Raw genomic sequence first — 19652 nt, forward strand, 5'->3', positions numbered from 1 at the left:
TTGTGAAATTATAACACACAATCATTGATGATCATATTTGGTCTCAAGTAATCATCAACATGATCTAACCTAGATCTTTATGATTTCTTGCCAAGTGGATTTTATATTTCTGAATCTTTGAACTAGCCAAACAGATTCAAACTTATATCAAATTGAGTAAATAAACCTATATTCACTCAAATCTGTGTGAAATAATAAAGTCATAAAATCTTTCTTTAGCTTTGAACTCTATTGTCTAGGTGTTCTAACAATAGTTCATATCTTTTGTTACTTTCAACAAGTAAGACTAGCTGTCTTAAAATGATCTAGAAATCAATCAACTTTCAAAAGTCCATCAAAATAGAGCTTATGAATGTTAACTTGTTGATATGGTCTAAGCAACAATGCCAAAGATTAGTGGAACTCAAATCAAGGGATTGATTTGAACCTAGTAAAGTTCTTTAAAGAGTTGTTTGTTTTAATCAAGCATATTGACTCAACCTGTAATTGACCATTTCATTCAAATAAACAAACAAACATTGTTTTTGTTTTTCTTGAATGTGAGTCTTTCTGTGTTTGAAAACAGAAATTTAGGTATGTTGATTATGGAACAAAATAGCCATTAAGTTCCAGCCTTTGAAAGGACTTAAAACAAACTTAGATGACCCTACAATTAATGTAGCATTGCCATGCTTCATTTCCCACTTGTAGGTCATTAGTGTATCCTAGCTTCCATTGTTTGAGTTATTACCGAAGTAAGAACCTCAAGCGGTATATGATACCAAGGAAGTTTGATTGCTAGGTCACTTCTCTTTAAACATAAACTTATAGGTAGAAACGGAATCGTAAATTCCTTTCATTTGTTCCTCGTTTTCCTATTTCTTGTACCTTTTCTTATAGGCTTAAGAATTAAATTCTTTAGTGTTGACTTTTATACTTTGTTAGACATGTCCAATGTCACCAACAAGGTTCTTTACCATTTTAATTTATGTTGAATATTTTGTTTCAACTAGATGATCTTACCAGAAGCTTCTAAAGTTCTCTAAGCATCGATCTATTCGAATGTCTAGGGACTAGACTCATTCGAGAATTAAATGGACAAAGATATTAGGTTGTTAACCATTGGTAAAGCTGAGCGTATTAAACTCAATGCTTCATGATTTCAAAACTACAGTGTATTTTGAATTCACAAGCACCAATTGGTTTGCCATTCGATTTTGATATTCGAAAACAACCATAAAAGTCGATATAAGAAACGTACATTTTAAATTGCTCACTTTCTCTCTTTTCCGTGAATCGTTCTTGGATTCACTACCAATCGAGGAAATTTACTGTTACCTTTCTAAAAGGATTTATTGCAGTGCAAGATATTTAATTATAAACAATAATTAAAACATACATTGAAGCATGCAAAGTCTAAACATTTATCATGAATAATAACTTGAAATTAAAGCAACCATGCAATTCAAACAAGTTATTAGCATTTTATTCGATTTTATTGTTCCGGCAGGTGTGAATAAAATGATTCCAAGACCCTAAAATCATTGAAGAACTAAGCACAGTTTGTCGACTTAATCCTAAAACATCTTAGGTAAGCAAAAGCCTTTTGTTAATAGTCTAGAAACTACTCTTGGTTGATAGGTACGTCTAAGAACTTGTTAGGTAAACCTATCGATTTTGCCACGACATAAAAGGACTCCTTACTTATATCGTTGAGTTTCACCAAAACTAACATGTACTCACAATTATTTGTGTACCTTGCCCCTTTAGGACCAATAAGTAACACCTCGCTGAGCGAAAACTATTACTAGATTGATGTAAAGGATATCCAAGCAAGTGTATATTTTGGCATGGCACCTTTTAACTCAATTTTTAAGTTTGGAACTTAAGGCTCTTACTATGTTGGTTAGATTTTAAGTGAACTAAAATCCTTAATCATGCAACATAATCAAGCTTTTGATCTCATGCATTTTAAGACATATTTAAAGCAATAAATAACTTAAACATGCATAAGATAAATGTGATCTAGTATGGCCCGACTTCATCTTGAAGCTTTGACTTCAAAGTCCGTCTTGAAAATCTCCGTGGGAGGCACCATTTTCTTCAAATAGGATAAGCTATAACTAATTACAACTATTTGATGGTTCGCATACCATATTTGAATTGAAAAATAACTTTGGTATTTTAGACCAATTACATTCAAATTAATGGTACGCAGACCATATTTTCTATCCTATTTGGGCCATACTAGTCACTTCATAACCTGCAAAACAGTACATATACAATATATACCATTCACCCATTCATTATCATGAATGGCCCACTTAGCTGGTTAGTAAAACACATTATGCATCACGTAAATATTTGCAGCAATTAATCAAGGGCACCAATAATCTACCAATTATTCAGTCCTTATTAATTCTAATCAAGTTGTTTTAACCTTAAGGATTTGTAGACATAATCAAGAGTTTATGACTAAAAAGCGCTCCCACTTAAACCAATAAATTTATATGCTTTACTAATTTTAAACATAAAAATGTATTTCTAGTCCAACCGGAAACATACAAATTTAATTAAAATTTAAAGCTCATATCAATTTATAATTGAATCCAAAAGTTTAATTTAATTTCAGTCGTATTTAAATTAATTCATGATTTTAATTTTAGTAAAATAATTAGAATAAATAAAATTTATTATAATTACAATATTCAAAATTAAAATCCAAGAAAATAATTTAAATTATTAATTTTAAAATTAATTAAAATTACGTGAACTGAAATTTTCAAATTAAACATTCAAAACGATCTTTAATCGTAACGCAAACACCCTACGCGTTGCACGCCCATGGGCCGCACGCATACAGCCATTGCTGGCCATGTGCGCGCAGCCCATGCGCTCGTCGCATAGCTGCTGCATCCCCATCGCAAGCCTCCGCACGCATTGGTGCTCGCTGCGCGCGCCAGCGCTCATCGCACGCGAGCTATCGCTCGCAGTGCGCGCGCGACATCGCTCGCTGGGCGCGCGACATCGCTCGCTGGGCGCGCGAGCCATCGCTCGCTGGGCGCGCGAGCCATCGCTCGCTGGGCGCGCGACATCGCTCGCTGGGCGCGCGACATCGCTCGCTGGGCGCGCGACATCGCTCGCTGGGCGCGCGACATCGCTCGCTGGGCGGGCGACATCGCTCGCTGTGCGCGCGAGCAATGCTGGGCGCAGCGCTCGTGGCACGCGAGCTTGCGCTTGCTGCGCGCGAGGCTGCGCGCTCTTGTGCGAGGCAGCGCGCGTTGTGGCGCAGCTCGCTTGCTGCCCACACGCGACTGCCTTGGCTCGCCCTTCGCCCATGCCCATTCGTCCATTGCTCGTGGCACACGACACAAGGCAGGGCTGCTGCCTTGTGCTCGTGCACTACGCCCTTGCTCATTGCATTCGTGCCGCACGGGCGACGAGCTCCCTTGCTCGTCGTCGCATGCCCGCATTATACAACACCCCTTAAGGGTAACACGAAGCGTCCATTGCTTCGTGCGTGCAAGTTTTATGAACGAATCGCATAAAAATTTAAAATTTATATTTAAAATTAATGACAAATTAATAAATAATATTAATTTCATAATTTTAGGGCGAAAAAATCGAAAATTTATTATCCAATTGATTTCCGATTGTTATGGATTCAAGTCTAGGTCATAAAAATTTAAAATTTATCATAAATTTACAATTTTTATGGTGGTTTTTAATCATAGGTTTCTAATTAAATTACAATTAATTATGAAAATCAAATTAATTCTAAATTATTCTAATTTTCAACAAATTAATCATAATTACAAATTAGATTGCATAATTAACAGGACTAGGCATTCAAACTTGTTAAACATATGCAGTAGGTCAATCAAAAATTCAAGATTTATCAACAAGAATCGCAAATATTTAATTTAACATCTTAAATTTACGAAATTTTGCATTCGAAAAACTAAAACCTTCGAAAAGTCATAGTTAGGCTTCGAATTTGAGAATTCTGGGTTCGGCAGAAAAATACTGTTTTTGTCAAAATTTTAGAATGCCTTTTACATGCGGAATTGACACAAAAATCACTCAATTCGGATGAGTAACGAAGAAACTGCCGAAAAACTGCGTACGTATAATTAAATAAACGCAATTTGCAATTAATTAACAATTACGAAAATTAATCACCCCTTTTAATTCTTGCAAATTTGTAATATTTAACCATGTTCATGCAATTTAGATTATGAAAATAATAAGGGGCTCGTGATACCACTGTTAGGTTATGATACATATGACATTACATAGATCATGCGGAAACAACCATTAACCCAGGACAACATATTATTTACACATAATCATATAGCATAATTTAGATGCATACTCTTTGTTGCGTGCCCTCCCTAGCTGCGCCCGAACCGAACAAGAACAAGTCTTTAGGACTCCAAGTGTCGTCCCTCCGTAGATAGTCCACAGCACGTCCGGATCCGCCTTAAGATTGACCAACTAGAATCGCCCTTAAGGTACTAGAAAATTTCGGCACTTTATGAGCAAGATGTGTGTTTTAATTTTCTCTCAAAAACTCACTTTTGAATACTTTTAAACTTATTATAAATTGTGAGCCCTAGCCTCATATTTATAGGGGTATGGAAAGGGAATTGGAATCCTATTCAGATACAAATTAATTAAACCTAGAATCCTACAAGAACTCTAATTTAATTAATTTATCAAATAGAATTAGGAATTTAATCATTAACCGAACTCTGCACGTTTTAGGAAACGTGCACGAACACAAACACTTGCACACACACGCACGGCAGCCACGATGGGCCCCCATGCGTGCGCGCGAGCAGCAGCCCACGCAGCGCCCGCGCGCGCTGCGCGCTGCGCGTGCTGTGCGCGTTGTGCGCGCTGCGCAGCCTGCTGGGCCTGGCCTTGCGCTGGGCCTGGCGTGGCTGTTTGTGCGGCGCGCTTGGCTTGCTGGGCGATGGCCTGGCTTCGTGCTGGGCCCTCGTCCGGCAGGCCTCGTCCGATGCTTATTCGTACGATACGCTTCCGATTAAATTTCCGATTCCGGAATTCATTTCCGATACGAACAATATTTAACATTTCCGATTCCGCAATTAATTTCCGTTTCGAACAAATATTTAATATTTCCGTTTCCGGAATTATTTTCCGATTCCGATAATATTTCCGATTCTGACATTATTTCCGTTTCCGGCAATATTTCCGATTCCGGCAATATTTCCATTTCCGATAATATTTTCCGATACGTACCATGTTTCTGTTTCCGGCAACATCTACGACTTGGATAATATTTATATTTCCGATACGATCCATATTTCCGTTTCCGGCAATATCATCGTTTCCGGAGTATTCATTTCTTGCCTGTGACGATCTCAGCTCCCACTGAAACCAAGATCCGTCGATTCCGAATATCCATAGATGGAGTATTTAATGCCATTAAATACTTGATCCGTTTACGTACTATTTGTGTGACCCTACGGGTTCAGTCAAGAGTAAGCTGTGGATTAATATCATTAATTCCACTTGAACTGAAGCGGCCTCTAGCTAGGCATTCAGCTCACTTGATCTCACTGAATTATTAACTTGTTAATTAATACTGAACCGCATTTATTAGACTTAACATAGAATGCATACTTGGACCAAGGGCATTATTTCCTTCATCAATATGGTTTAACCTTTTAACTTGCAGAGCGACACCAAGCATTAGGACCGATTCTATGGATAAGACAACTAAGACTTAGGATTTGGATTGTACTTTGGCATAGCCTAGTCTAGACTCGGATTTATTTATTTTTCATTTGAACATTATTTTTTTTCTTTGAAAACTTTATTCGAACATCATTTTTTTGGAATACTTTGCCCATGTGACGTTCAAGGTTTAATTAGCATGCTCGGTTTTGGTGCCGAGCATTGTCGTCGTAGGAGGCCTAACAACGACACAAAGAGTTATTTATTTTTATTTTTTTAGTCGCTTTTAGAATCGAGTGCCTTTTCATACGCCCTTGCAACAATTTTTACGAAAAGTTTTTTTTGCTACGTGTTTTTTGCGCGGGCACCGAGGCTGCTGTGCCTGACCAAAAGGCCAGGCAGCAACTTCAGCGCCCAGCAGTGGGCGTGAGAAATATCGGCGCCCAGCCAGGGGCGCTGAAAATGCGTCCCTGACTGGTACTCGTGTTCTGTTTTCGTCTACTTTTGTTTTTGCGACTTTAATTTTGCGTGCTTGCCTTATAACGTTCTTTACGCGTTGTGCAGCGTTTGTGGGATTCGTTACGGCCATCCCAAGCGTTGCTTATTTTTGTGGCGCTCGTTCGGGCTTGCGGAACACGTATTTTGGTATGACTCTTTGGCCAATTGGTTCATGAATGTTTGGGCAATTTTTAAGGTCGTTGGTTTTCTAGGATAGTTTGTCACACACAATCACATATTTCGCTACACATAACTACATTACAAACATGGATTTGAAAATTAAATATGCCACGTAGTTTATGATAGGCTTCTATGGGTAGTTTATTTGCGCCTGGCTTGGTACCGCTTCTATCGTAGATCCAACACATGCCCCGGTCGAGGTAGTGTCTTCAACAGACGAATTTCGCTCAAGAGGCCAACCCGCAAGTGCAAGCCAGGGGGGCATGCAGGCGAGAGGGACCTAATGAGCGAGCGATTGGGTTCGGGATAGGTGTACTACCTGCACGAGTACCGAGTGGGCAACATGCGCGGCGTATGCACCCCCTATTGGCGGAAAAAGGTATCCTTAGTCCCAACTCCCGAGGGAGCCGAGATTCGTTATGCTGTTCTGCCCGTTCACATTAATATGCTGATTTTCAGGTTGTCCCAACTTGATGGGGAAATAAACGCGGGGTAGGATCGTTTCACCCTTCGGCTATTTTGATTACCTACAAGCACGAGTATTTCCTTCACTATCCCCAGTGGAGTCGCCACTGTTAGGGGGTCGAAAAAGCACGAGGCTAATGCGTGACCTCGTCCCTCGTGGGTGTGACGATTCTTTTATTCAATCAAGTGTAATTGGATTTCCTGTGAGTATACACCCAATTGACTAGTAATATAGGAGTCGCCATTCAGTTTTTAACAACAATGAGAAAAACTGACAAAACCCGGTTATCGTGACATAAAGGGAGTACAATTATGTTTGACCACGGCGACCGTAGGTTCCCTTGTGATCCCTGGTGTGGGGATCTCTCAACATACACCCGCAAGGTAGAGATTGAGGGTTCGGGGGACTGTAACTACCGAGAGGAGTACTTCGCTCGTCGATAACTCCATAGGCAGGATATCCTTACTAGCTCAGCATAAATAATTGAAGGGACATGCGTTAACTATTAAACTAATCTGAGTTGATTTTAGCAATATGCAACATATAATACTAGATCGATCGCGATTATCTGATTTAGATTGCATTAAGGGACCTAGCATGATAATCCAATTTCCCAAAAATATTATATTTGTTAGGCGTGATAGAACAATCAGATTTAGTTAGTTTAACAGTTCATAAAAAGGGCGAGGAAAGCAGTTAAATCATCGAAAAGGGACACATTACGACGCACCCTTGAGAGGTGCGTCACGGTTCTCAAAAAACTAACCACTTTGACTTTGCTATTTCTCCTTTTTATTTAACGAATCTCAATTATGGGACAGGATACGTTCTGTTCGATTTATGGATCGATTGCGACAGAACGCGTGAACAATTTTGCAGCGTGAGGCTTAGGCTAAGGGTTGGAGTCAATACTCAGAATATGAATTGTGTGTTGTGTGTGTCCTTTCACGTCAAACTTAAGGCCCTATTTATAGAAAAGAGTTCGTGGAAAGATAGAATTGCAGAGTTCTAATCCACAAAGAATTAGGAAAAAACACGTACCCAGGTATTTTCAGCGCCCAGGCCTGGGCGCCGAAGATTTCGGCGCCCAGAGCCAGGCGTTGAATAGGGTCTGGGCTTGTTTTCTTAGTCAGATTCGGATTCCTGAAATCCGTAGTGTTTGAGACTTAATCGAGCCTTTTAGTGCGTATCAACTTTATGAAGGAATGCGTATGGGCCCGTTACGAACTCTAGGCTCGTTAGGATTTTAATTAATACGTAACTCTTATTTCTGTATCATATTAGGAATAGGATTCTCGTAGTTTTCTATCTCATTTAGGATTTATGTTGGAGTGCAACACCTAATTCTGACAGGTTTCTATCTTTTATGACTTGCCACTTTTAGAAGCTAACTTTTACGGCAGTTACTATTTTTAGCAGGTTTCTATAAATAGCAGGTTTTGGGTGAAATGAAAAGGGGAATAGAGATTCGTTTATTTTATAGGAGATGTGTTGTCAAGTGGAGATTTATGTTCTCATCATCGAACCTTTCCCTTTCGGGAATGGGGACAAAAGTAGGTGTCTAAACCTGGCGAATTTTGACTTTCGGATTTCTAAACGCGTTTCCGAATGGGATCAGGATGTCACTTGACGCGTTCAGCTATATATAGGGGCTAGATACGTCCCTATTTTCCATCACTCTCAATTTCCTTCTTTCTTTGCTGTGTTTTAGTTACTCCTTGCTTTCGTCATGTCGATTCCTACTTTCTCACTCCAACGGGCTGTTAGGCGTTGGCTACGGGCCCTTAATCCTACAGAAAAGGATTTGTTGAAAGAATACCACTTAGAGGGACTTTTAGTCTTACAACAAATCAACATTGACTATAATTTTCTGCACGCAGCCCTAAGCTTTTGGGATTCCGATCATCATGTTTTTGTCTTTCGGGGCAACGAAATATGTCCTTTGCCAGATGAATTTGCTGCGATCCTTGGCTATCCTACTAATGCTACCCCTGCCACTCCTGGCACTATTGAAGAGAGTAAAACAACCATAGGGGCTTTCCTAGGACTAGATGCTAACATGCTTGCTGAAGTTGTTGTAGGTGATGGGGTTAATTTGGCAAAACTTGTAAAACACCACTTTAGGCCTAGTAAGAATATGACCGAACAGAAATTGAATATTCGAGCTCTTGTATTTTGCTTGTTGAATCATTATTTGCTGTCAAATAACAATGGTGAGTTCGGTGACATAAGGTTAATCCCCTTGATTAGCCAGATGGAAAGTTGTTATTCTATTATGCCGTTGGTTGTTGCCGAGACTTTGCTGAGTGCGGATGAGCTGAAGAAGGACGCCAAATCTGAATATTTTAAGGGAAGCCCCCTATTACTGCAGGTAATCGATTTTTTTTGCGCACGTATACGTTTTTTTTTGCATATATATTTTCCATTCGTCCTGCCTTGGGGCTGAGTTTCAGCGCCCAGGGCTGGGCGCTAGAATTTTCGGCGCCTGGTCCTGGGCGTTGAAACTGCGCCCCAGGAACCGTTTTCTTTTTATTATTATTTTTTGATCGTACCCGTTTTTTGCAGATTTGGCTCGTGGAACGGCTTAGGCTCTTGGAAGCTCCTACCGATCCTAAACATTATCGCCCTATAGCCTTGGGTAACCGAAAATATTTGCACCAAGGCCAGGACGAGGCCGAATGGGCCTCCTTTTTTACTTATGGCATCTGTTCTATTAAGTGGGTGGTACCATGGTGGGGTTTGACTACTATGACGGGGGGTTCTGATGTATCGGTTTATGTTTCTTTGTTGGGGCTATCTCGGCCCATTTATATTTTCCCTTACCGAGTCATGCGTCAATACGGTTTAAGGCAGACTATCCCCTTTTCTGATACGGTACCACCTAAAGTAGCGGCCTTTTCACAAGCACGGGTTCTAGCGTGGGCTAAGTATTATGATGGTCTCCCGCGTTGGGCCGTGGCTACAAATGGCTTTGTGGGTCTTTCTGAAAACTACAAGTTGTGGATGAGCTCCGATGATAAAGCTGTGAGGACTGAGGCTCGAAATGGGGAGCCGTCGGAGCTTTTGATACCTCGTATTCGTGTTAAGTATGAGGGTCCTGATTCTGCCAAACCTCGTACCCATGGTATTAAGACTGTGAAAGCTCGTCCTGATAGAAAGCGAAAGGAAGTTCCTCCCCGTTCCAGTTTCAGGCCTAAAAAGATGCCTAACATGAAGGGGCCTGCTGTTGTTAAAAGAAATGCAAGTTCTCGCGGAGATCGTCGCCGGAACAATGTATGGGTTAGGAAGGCTCAGCCGCCTGTAGAAACAGCGACTAGTCTAGTTGATGATAATAATCCTTCTCCCGCCATTGTCTGTGCCCTTGAGGCTGAGCGGGCTATAACTGAGAATGTTTCTGAAGCTTTGGCATCTTTGGAAGTTAGTGTCCAGGAGCCGGTGCTTATGGAGATTGATATTGGGGCAGCGCAGAAGACTGTGGGGGTGGATCCTGCGAACATTGCCCTCTACAAGACTTTATTTGATGATCCGGAAGAACTAGAGTAGTGTAGTTCTTGCTAGGGTGTAGGTGCCCTTTATTTATTTCACTTGTGTTTGTTTTTTCATTCCTTAGCACTTTGTTTTCCTTCTTATTATTTTTCAATAAAGGCGTATTTTATTTTTTCATTTTCATTTTTTTGTTTCTCCTCCTTTTTTATATTTTTATATGTCTAACACTTTTTGCACAATTTATGTATGTTTGTTTTTTTTTATTGGACCGAATCCTTGGTAAGGATTGCCTACGTTTCTTGTCAGAATCAGGTCGCGCGTAGTTCTAGCTAGAATAAGTTCTAGGATGCCAGATTTTAATAGATATGCCCTGAGGTGGTAGCATATTACTTAATCGGTCAAATGAGTGAAGTATTATCATTATTTTCGTCTGCCGTTTTTTGTTTGCCGTTTTTTGTTTGCCGTAAGTCGCGTAAAAAATGAAATTCGACTACTTTTGGTATGGCTATTTTTTGGTGAGCCTATTTGGATACGTGATGTACCCCCCACGTGTTCGTTATTTTTCCGTTATGTGCGGATAAAATGACGAGCACTTCTAAAAACATTTAGGCAAGCAGAGAGTTTCAACGCCCAGGCTGGGGCATCAAAGATTTCAGCGCCCAGCCCTGGGCGCTGAAAATGATTTGGGCGGTCGTTTTTGACGCTTTGCTTCACGTGTTCTTGCATTTATTTCTTTTTTTTCGTTTTAGTGCTTTGATTTTTGCTCGTATTTAAAATCAATTTTGAGGCTATTTCGGAGGCTTTTTGGACTGTTAGTGTGAGATGCATTTTTGTCCGGATTAATTTTTTCTATCCGTGACATGAAACGGCTTTGAAAATGGAGTTAGGGTGTGGAAGATATGAAGATCTTTGTGTAGGCTTTTGGGTGGGTTGAGGTGCGTGTCGTTAGTGAAGGGTATGATGGAATTATGTTTTATGAATCTGTTTTTTTTGGTAACATTTGCATTGTTTTGGATTTTGATTTCCTTTTATTTCTTTGGGTTGCATGGATTGACTTTTATGATGATACTGGTTGACTTTTATGTTTTGGGGATGTGAAGGGGAGAGTACGGTTTATTTTGTGGGTTTCGGGAATTGGTTCCCATGGCACTATTTCAAGACCGAGTGGGCCTCGTTTGTTGGACCTAGAGTGGGCCGCCTCTTTATTTTTGTATTTTGCAAGTACATTTGGTGTTTACTTAGTGTTAGAATTTTTAGGAGAAATATTACGCCTTTATTAATTTGGAAAGTAAGGAAAACACACTGAAATAAACTTGACCTATATTCTAAGGGGTCTTAGGACCATCTAAAGTCTTTATTATTTTTCTACCAATCTAAAGAACTACTAGGCGCTTTTTATTGAGTTGCTCTATGTGGCTCAAGCCTTGGGTTTAGTCTCGTAAAACTTTGGTCCTTCACCGATACTCATCTTGAATTCTATTCCTTTTGTATTGACCCACTGATATGTCTTCACCCATCCGTTCTCGATCTCTTCTAGTGTTTATGCAGGAGCGATTAACCGGGTTGGATCGAAACCTTCATCTTGTAAAGCTAGGGTAGTCATCACAGTCTCGTCCTCCATAGGCCTCGATTCGTTAAACAATGTCCATAGAGCTTGGTCGTCCAATATTTCAGTTGTTTTAGTCTTGGTGAGGTGGGGTGCCTCATCCAAGGTGTGGCAGTCATGGAAGATTTCAAATCCTGGTTTTAGCAAGCCATCCTGAACGAAGGGTTCAGGGAAATCACAGCATGGGTGTCCTTCTCCTTCCCGAACGAACATCCCGTTAAGGGTTCTTTGATATGGGGGAAGGAGGGTGGTTTGTTTGGCCTTGTTAAGGCGTAGCCTAGACAGGCGGTCAGCAATATCTTCCTCCGTTGGTTCATAGCCTAAGCCAAAGGGAGTAGATTTGTTGGGTAAAGGATGGAATGTGCATTCCTTCTTCCTTATGCCCAATGGGGTTCCAGGGAAATAACCTTGAGCTAACAACATTCTAGGGATGACTCGGGATGCATGCGGGTCTAGGAATGCTGGATCGTAATCTTCGATGAACTGGATTGTTTCTTCCATTTGAAAACCGTAAAGGTCGTCTGCCGTTTCGGCCGTTCCAACCATAGTACAGCTGACGTCGAGAGGAGGGGCGCGGATTTCTAGTATTACCCCGTTATGGTTAAGTTTAACCATTTGGTGCAAGGTAGAAGCCACACCTCCTAAGTCATGGAGCCAAGGTCGCCCCAAGAGGAGGTTGAAAGTGGGCTTGATGTCAATTATTTGAAACTCCGTGGTGCGTGCCACAGGCCCGGTTTGTATGGTAAGGTTGATTTTTCCCAACACAGGCCTTCGGGAGTTATCATAAGCTCGTACCCCTTGCGTGGAGGTTTGGAAGTCATCGTTTCCTACCCCAAGCAATGGGCGGTTCGCAATGGGCAAACGGTTAACCGCCGAACCGTTATCCACGAGCGCTAGGGGGATGTTTTGTCCTTTGCATCCAACCACTAGATAAAGGGCTTTGTTGTGAGCACCCCCCTCTTTCGGCAAGTCTTTGTCAGTGAAAACTATGGCCTTTTCTCCGGCATCTCTCGTGACATGGCTAACCAGTGAGTCAGGTGTGATATCTGTAGGTACTGAGATGAGGTCGAGTGAGCGAATAAGCTTTGCGCGATGTTCCTTTGAAGTACACATGAGATCCCAGATGGTAATCTCGGCCTTGGTTCTTTTTAGTTGTTTCAAGAGAGGATTTTAAATGACTTCTGCGACGGTGGCGTGCCGTCCATTCTCAGGAGTTTGCCTAACTGGGATGTCGTCCATAGGTGGTGGGCGAATATCCGGTTGGTATATTCTTCCGGATCGGGTGAGGTTGTCGACCTCGGGTTCCTGAGGGGTGGTGTCAATGAGAGCATACCCGGGCCAAGTTTCAGTAAAGAGGTCCTGGCCCGACACTTGATATAGGTAAATATCTTCAGCATCATCATCCCACACACCGCACACTTCTCCCTCGATTCGATCCATAGGGACCACAGCGAGTGGTGCACCTTGAGGCGTAATGTACACCGTGGGGTCGAAGTTCTCTGGTTGGTCGAGAGAGATGTGACAAGAGCCGAGTGGGCTCTTGTTGTTGTTGGGTTTGCCAACGTTAGGGAGAGGTATCACTTCATCCTCTATCATGTCCTGGATCGTATGTTTTAGATTCCAGCAGTTTTCAATGTGGGAATTTGCAGTAAGTACCTTCGACCCAATATTTTGCCTTGACAAGAGGGTCACGGGTGGGGCCTATAGGTCTCAACTTTCCTTGATTGGTTAGTCTTTCGAAGGCTTGTACCAAAGTTGACCCGAGTGGGGCGAACTTTCGGTCTCGGACCCATCTTCCAGGGCTTCTTCGGGCGGGAGTCTCCTCTACGGCATGGACTTCTTGGGCTTGGGCCGGGTCCAGGTTGTCAATGAATTTTTGGACCAATTCTGTTTCGGGAGGCCTATTGATTAGTTGGGCCGCCTGATCCCTCCATGTAGCAAAGTAGGTTGTGAAACCCTCATTTTTCTTTTGGAAGAGGACTTTCAGCTCGCGCATGGTGACTTGAAAATCCATGTTTGACGAGTATTGCTTGATGAAGACATTGACAAAGTCTTCCCAAGTGGAGAAGAGCTTAGGATCCTGGTGATAGTACCATTTGAGCGGCACAGGTTCCAAGGACAAAGGAAAGGCAGGTAAATACATGGACTTGTCCACGCCTTTCAAGTTCATGGCATTCACAAAGCTCAATAGATGATCACGGGGATTGTCCGTGGCTTTAAACTTTGGTAAGTCAGATGAACTAAACTTTTCTGGTAGTTTGCCAGGAAAAGGTTCAGGATCGAGGGAGAAGTACTTGCTCCCCATGGTTTGTTGTAGGACCATTTATGCAGCCGCTAAGGCTTCGTTTTCCATTTTCAGTTGGCCCATGAGTCGGGTCATTTGAGCCATCTGCTCTTGCAATTCTTCGATGGACATGTTTGAGGGTGCGAATCGAGGTTGGGGAAGCGGAGATCCTTGAAATGAGGGATGACGGACGGAGCTTGGAGTCACTAAACCTGGTGTTGGCGATGTATCTTCGAGGCGCACTAACCGTTGATTTCCTGATCGGCACCAAGTGGCAGGACCAGTCCTATGCATAAGATAAGCTAAAGTTTAGGTCCCAAAGTTTCAAGTATTACTTAGTTATGAATGTTTGGGCAATTTTTAAGGTCGTTGGTTTTTCTAGGATAGTTCGTCACACACAATCATATATTTCGCTACACATAACTAACATTCCACCATGAGGCAATAATAATATGTCATGAAGTTTATGATAGGCTTCTATAGGTAGTTATTTGCGCCTGGCTTCGTACCGCTTCTATCGTAGATCCAACACATGCCCCGGTCGAGGTAGTGTCTTCAACAGACGAATTTCGCTCAAGAGGCCAACCCGCAAGTGCAAGCCAAGGGGGAATGCAGGCGAGAGGGACCTAATGGGCGAGCGATTGGGTTTGGGACGGATGTACTACTAGCGAAAGTGCCGAGTGGACAACATTCGAAGCGTATGCACCCCCCGGTTGGCGATGGGTATCCTTAGTCCCAACTCCCGAGATGAAACACCAAGGGAGCCAAGATTCGTTATGCGGTTCTGCCCGTTCACATTAATATGCTGATTTTCAGGTCGTCCCAACTTGATGGGGAAATAAACGCGGGGTAGGATCGTTTCACCCTTCGGCTATTTTGATTACTGTGAGGGGGTCGAAAAAGCACGAGGCTAATGCGTGACCTCGTCCCTCGTGGGTGTGACGCTTCTTTTTGTCAAATCAAGTGTAATTGGATTTCCTGTGAGTTTACACCCAATTGACTAGTAATATAGGAGTCGCCATTCAGTTTTTAACGACAATGAGAAAAACTGACAAAACCCGATTATCGTGACATAAAGGGAGTGCAATTATGTTTTACCACGACGGCCGTAGGTTCCCTTGTGATCCCTGGTGGTGGGGATCGCTCAACGTACACCCGCAGGGTAGAGATTGAGGGTTCGGGGGACTGTAACTACCGAGAGGAGTACTCGCTCTTCGATAACTCCAGAGGCAGGATATCCTTACTAGCTCAGCATAAATAATTGAAGGGATATGCGTTAACTATTAAACTAATCTGAGTTGATTTTAACAATATGCAACATATAGTACTAGATCGAACGCGATTATCTGATTTAGATTGTTTTAAGGGACCTAGCATGATAATCCAATTTCCCAAAAATATCTTATTTATTAAGCGTGATCGAACAATCAGATTTAGTTAGTTTAACAGTTCATAAAAGGGCGAGGAAAGCAATGAAACCATGAAAAAGGGACACATTACGACGCACCCTTGAGAGGTGCGTCACGGTTCTCAAAAAACTAACCACTTTGACTTTGCTATTTCTCCTTTTCTTTCACGAATCTCAAATTATGGGACAGGATACGTTCTGTTCGATTTATGGATCGATTGCGACAGAACGCGTGATCGGTTTTGCAGCGTGAGGCTTAGGCTTAGGCTTAGGGGTTCAGAGTCAATACTCAGAAATATAATTGTGTGTTGTTGTGTGTTGTTTTCACGTCGAACTTAAGGCCCTATTTATAGAAAAGAGTTCGTGGAAAGATAGAATTGTAGAACTCTAATCCACGAGGAATTAGGAAAAAACACGTACCAGGTATTTTCAGCGCCCAGGCCTGGGCGCCGAAGATTTCGGCGCCCAGAACCAGGCGTTGAAAATAGGGCATGGGCTGTTTTCTTAGTCAGATGCGGATTCCTAGAATCCGGAGTATTTGAGATTTAATTGAGTCTTTTAGTGCGTATTAACCTTGTGACGGGATGCGTCCGGGCCCGTTACGAACTATAGGCTCGTTAGGATTTTAATTAATACGTGACTCTTACTTTCGAATCATATTAGGAATAGGATTCTCTCGCAATTTCTATCTCATTCAGGATTTATGTTGGAGTGCAACACCTAGTTCTGACAGGTTTCTATCTTTTATGACTTGCCACTTTTAACAACTACCCATTACGGCAGTTACTATTTTTAGCAGGTTTCCAGAAATAGCAGGTTTCTATAAATAGCAGGTTTTTGGGTGAAATGAAAAGGGGAATTGAGATTCGTTATTTTACAGGAGATGTGTTGTCAAGTGGAGATTTACGCTTTCATCATCGAACCTTCCCTTTCGGGAATGGGGACAAAAGTAGGTGTCTACAGTGGGACCATGTCATTTTAGGGAGTGGGGGTGGGGGACGTGGGGTGTAGATATATTATTTAATTAGATGGTGGGGTTGATAAGTTACTAAAAATGGCAAGTGTATCTCTTAAATAAATACGGCCGGAAAAGGCAAGTGTATCCCTTAAATAAATACATAGGGAGTAGTACATTGATAATTAATTTGTATGAGAAATTAGAATATAGTACATGTAAAAATGTACTTCCTCGGTTTCTATATAGTTGCAACATACCCCTCTACACGGTATTTAAGAAAGTGGTACTTGAGTGGGGCCACAACCACTTTAGCCACATTACTTACTTCATCTTAGGTGTAAAATTGTAACTTTGGGTAAAAAATGTTTCCATTTTAGGTGTGTTTTGTGAAATTTTCATTTCAGGGAAGTATTGCAACTATATAGAAATGGAGGAAGTATATAAGTACATGTAAAAAGGAATAAAGTACATGGGAAGGGGAATATAGTACATAAGGAGGTCTTCGATGCATTTTTTTTTTGGGGGATCCCAAATGAGGGTAATATGAGAAATATTTTATGTTCAAATAATGAAACAATACTATAATTATGGGACGCCCGATTTGGAATATAGGACTATAATTTTGGAACGCCTGGAGTATGAAATAGTCTAATTTTGGTAAAAATATAATGTTTTACCTTCACAACGTGTTTTTTCTTTTTGTATAAACTGTAACTTGTGTTTACTACTACAAGATACCCTAATGTTGCGGAAGTTGTAACTTTAACTCCCACCAAGATTGTGGAATTCCCTTGTCTCTATGAACTTGTATATGGAAAATTAGTTGATTGACTTGTGTTTAATGTTAATTTGAGTCATGGCTTACGGATGCTATTATGATGATGAAACAGAAAATAATCTGTTACTTCAAAGTACCAAACTAAAATGTACCTTTTTATTTTTTTCGGATTGCGACTATTTCATATGTACAAAATGTTATAGGTTTGGTTACGCATCAAATGATAGTTATGGAGCTCATGGCTCGAAAGAGAAAGCATGAAGATGGCTCTGAAGATGATGGTCATACAAGAAGTATAAAGAAACAAGTATTAGGAGGAACTTCAAGTACCTCAACTACCAAGGTAGGCTAACCCTTTGTATTTCAAGAGATTCCTGTTCGAAGCATGATGACATGGGCTTGAATGTTTCCACTTGTATTTATTGGATTAATTACATGTATATTGTGTTATAGAACTGTCGATTTAAAAACATATTTTTTTTCCAAGAAAGGTGTTAAAGAACTTAGAGCTATGACTCTATGAGTGATTTCTTAAGTAATATCAATGATAAAGAAGAGCATGTGCATATGGATGATCTAACACTTTAATCCATCTGCAAATTGTGAAAGATAACTTTTCTAGCATCAACGCATATGCATTTGTTTGGATGGCGGTTCTAATATCAAAGAGATGGGTCATAAATGAAATTTGGCTAGTATGGCTGATAGGTAGTTAAGTCAATGACAAATCTCTGCAGTGAGATCACTTAGATGATGTTGGCAATAGAAATTCGCTGTTGATTATTATTTGGACGACAACAATATCAACAGGCTGCATTCATATACATGAGCAGTTTGATGGGTAAAGAACTTATATATGTGTCATTCAAGTACTCTTGGATATGCGTTATTCAAATTATATGTTGATTACCAGATATGTGTTATTCAAGTAGTTCTTGAGGTAATTTGGTTCTGGTTATTACTAAAGGATTTTCTTATCTCTCTTTGTCTTTTGTTGCGTTAGCAGTTAGCGGATATAGAAGACCAGAAGAAAAGGATCAAAGGGAAAACTCCTTGTCATCGAATGATAAACTTAGAAAAACAACTGGATGCGCTTTTAGGAGAATAGACGAGCTTAGCAAGTATGTCTATGTGATGTTAAATTTTTTTTTACCAAGGCAAGACTTTGAAACTCTAATATACAACATTTAATTAGGTTTTCTAAAGGATGTGTCGTAAGAATTGCAACTGGCTTTCACTTAACCTTCTTTCTGCAGCGACTTCATGGAACAAAAGTTGGTTTATAAAATAAAGGCCATCAAAGAGATGGAAGATGTGAATATGAAGGATGAGGATAAGAAGAATAATCTGGATAAAGAAGAAAAGAGGGAGAAGGAGGTATGTCAATAAAAGTCCATGGAAAGACAACTTCTATAACACCAAAGCATGTGGAATACTTGTTGGGTTTCAAGGATAGCGGCTTTCCAATCAAAGAAATGGATCTTGAAGGAGATTTGGCTAGTATGGTTGATAATTTTGGGAATTTGACTACTAAACAGATTTGTTGTCAACTTAGAATTCTTCCACACAGTGATGAAAATTTCAAGAGAATGTTTGTTCTTTTTTTGATGACTGCATTATTTGCTCCCACTCCAAGCCTTAAACCAAAGCACTCATGGGTTCACATCATCACGGATCTAAGCCTTGTTCCAAATATGAACTGGGCACAATTCATATATGATAACCTTGTTGTTTCTGTGGACGAAAACAAGATTATGAGTGGATGTGCCTTGTTTTTTATGGTAAGGATATTCTGTTTGAAAATTTTATATGCTTGCTATATAATCTTTATTTATCTTGTATTTTTTTCATTTTCAGGTTTTGTTTTGTGAGTACTCCTTAGCAACATGTTTGGATAATGTCAGGAAAAGAGATTTGCCACGGATCATTGATTGGGATGACAACAATATCAAAAAGTTGCATTCATATGTAATTATGAACAAACTCAATGGGTATAAACTGCAAAGGTTAGTAGCATTTAGTAACTATACTGATATATAGTTGACAGTAACCAAAGTCATGTTATTTTTGTACATTTTGTCCATTAACCAACCAACAATCTAACAGGCTAACAACAGTTTGAACAAAACTCTTGCATTCTGCCCAAATCAGATACTAGACCTGATGCTACTTTATCCAGGTCTTAAACACTCCAGAAGTTTCCTAAGATAACAATCATACACTTGCTGCTATTGTGAATTCTCTTCATGTAACCCTTGTGTTTGTTGCTCATTTCTACGCCCTCCGTCCCTCAAAGATTTCCC

The sequence above is a fragment of the Spinacia oleracea genome, chromosome 4, assembly GCF_020520425.1.
Source record: "Spinacia oleracea cultivar Varoflay chromosome 4, BTI_SOV_V1, whole genome shotgun sequence".
NCBI lineage: Eukaryota > Viridiplantae > Streptophyta > Magnoliopsida > Caryophyllales > Amaranthaceae > Spinacia > Spinacia oleracea.